The 2,508-nt window shown below is 38.6% G+C and overlaps 1 pseudogene; it reads right to left on the bottom strand.

Moving 5' to 3' along the window:
- Positions 1-556: 556 nt before the first annotated feature.
- LOC141661126 (CBL-interacting serine/threonine-protein kinase 4-like) lies at positions 557-1,833 on the bottom strand (annotated as a pseudogene).
- Positions 1,834-2,508: the final 675 nt, after the last annotated feature.

Raw genomic sequence — 2,508 nt, 5'->3', positions numbered from 1 at the left:
CATAGAACTGTCATATAGTACTTGCTGAGCTTTTTGTGCTCATATATTTTGCTTTGTTCTAACCATGGAAGTTAAGCAAGAGGATGTCCAGACTTAGGCGCACTGCTCGTAAGAGCGTACCTGGTGGCCCCTACCGTGTCGTAGGCTTACAGATGTCAGAGCAAGTAGTACATGATGTGTGAGCAAGCACTATAGTGGAAAGTTTATAAGGATACAATGGGTTATCTATCGGTTCCAAGTCAGAATCGATTATGTAATTTAATATTATATTTTGGGTTGTAATAATACTTACCGGTTAGTAGTTATGTCTTGTCTCAAACTTAATTCTGTTTAGATTCTGTTAATAGTTAATCGGGGTTTATGCTTATTTATTGTTAGTTTAATGGTGTTTGGGTCCTCATTTCCTAACCCCGAGATTGAGGGTGTCACATCTTTCATGTAGTATACTTAGAAACTGACTTCTGCTCGTAGTCTAGCTGGTTGATGATGATGTAGTTTCCCCATTAACTAGTGTTCAAACCCAAAAACAAATCTGCGTCTGCCACTGCATGTAACCTCAATGATATGAAACAACAATTTCACAAATTCTTAACTTCAACTCTTCCAACTCAAAATCAACCCCTTCAGCATCACTTCTACCAACAATCTGAATCTCAACCATTAACAACTTCATTTATCTCACAATCTCAACTATTCTAGCTTCCAAATTCACTTTCTCTTTCACTAACCCAACCATATGATCTATCCCTGTCCCTTTCTTAACTTTATAACCCAATTCTTCCCCTTTCTCCAACACCTCTCATGCTCCCTCTTAAGGTAAACCTCCTTTCTATTTTACTCGAACCCAACTCAAACAAACACGATAAATCTAGCTCGGATGACATCGAAATTATATCAAACGTATTCATACACATACCCGAATCATTTTTCTTATCATCACCCAATATACACCCTAACACATTTCTCAGGCCTGGTTTTAGTGACTTTTAAAACCAACTCAACCCCATCAAACTATCAACACTAGTTCTTGTACTCGGATTCGGTTCTAAGTAACCTATAGATAACATTCCTAGCAGATTTAAACACCCAATTTGGAAAAAAAATCCCGCTTATACATCTTTTTATACATAACATCCAAATTGCTTTCATCAAACGAAACATGCCCTACTAACATCACAAACAAGATGACTCTACAAGACCATGCATCCGCTTTCGCACATTGTATCATGTTCTCCGTACAACTTCAGGGGCTGTGTATACCGGAGTTCCACATGTTTTGTACAACATTCCATCACCTTTAACTTGATCCTCCAAAGCTGACAATCCAAAATCCGACACTTTCAAATTTCCCGCGCCATCTAATAACAAATTTTGAGGCTTCAAATCACGATGCACAACGCCATTTTGATGACAAAAATGAAGAGTAGACACAAGTTGCTGAAAATACAGTCTCGAAATATATTCTTAGAGACACCCTCTTCGAGAAAGTCTAGTAAAAATTTCTCCCCATGCAGCAAGTTCCATGACTAAATAAATTTTGGTTTTAGTTGCCATGACTTCAGGCAGTTTTATGATGTTTGGGTGGTTATTATGGCGGCGCATTGCGGACACTTATCGGATTAAATGTAGTTCCATTTTTGGATCAGGAACGGAGGATTTTTCCATGACTTTGATTGCTACAGAGATTTTATTGAATACCGATTGTCCATGGTAGACTTTTACGAAGCTACCACAGCCTAGTATGTGGCCTAGTTGGTACTTTTCGAATTTGATTTTACCAGAGCTGCTGCTTGTACATTTCATGCTAGATGGTTTCGGGGTTCTGGTATTCATGGTTAATTATGGGGTTTTGAGTGTGTGTAAAAAATCTTATAAACTTGTTACGAAAATGAGGAGTTAATGGTTTTGTGTTAAAATGCTATTAAAATTTACATGGAAGTGCGCACACAGTTAAGACCAAGTACGAAGGTATCCCAACCTTCTGATTTATTTGTGGTCTGGTAGGACACAACGAAAATTTATGCGAAAGAATTTTTGACACGTCGTTGGAATCAATTGAAAAGCCGTATGGAGTGTGGATGCGTGCAGAGCCCAGAAGGAGAAATCATACTATTGGGGCAAAATGGTTGAGACAAGGTGGTCAAATTCCGGTGACAAATCAAGGTATATTTCCGGTTAGAAACCAGGTTAACACAGTGGGCTAGATAATTACGAAAGTGGGTACAGAGATTGAGCACAATCCCGAAATTGTAGGGATAAAGAAGGAAGTTGTTGAACAGAAAAATCAAAAAAGCATAATTGATGGAGGTGGCGGGATAGATGGTAATTTCCATGATAAATGCGTGTCAGGCTCAAATTTAAATTCTGCAACCGGGGGGGGACAATATCACGAATATGGAAAATAATGGGCTACTAACTGTGGATCCAAAAAGAAGAAAGGTAGACGAGCCCAACAAATACGGCCCAAATGATGAAATAGAGACAGAAGACGTAACTATGCCGGATAAA

Source organism: Apium graveolens, chromosome 5 (assembly GCF_009905375.1).
Source record: "Apium graveolens cultivar Ventura chromosome 5, ASM990537v1, whole genome shotgun sequence".
In the NCBI taxonomy this organism is placed as follows: Eukaryota; Viridiplantae; Streptophyta; class Magnoliopsida; order Apiales; family Apiaceae; genus Apium; species Apium graveolens.
This window is presented reverse-complemented; position numbering and strand designations above follow the sequence as displayed.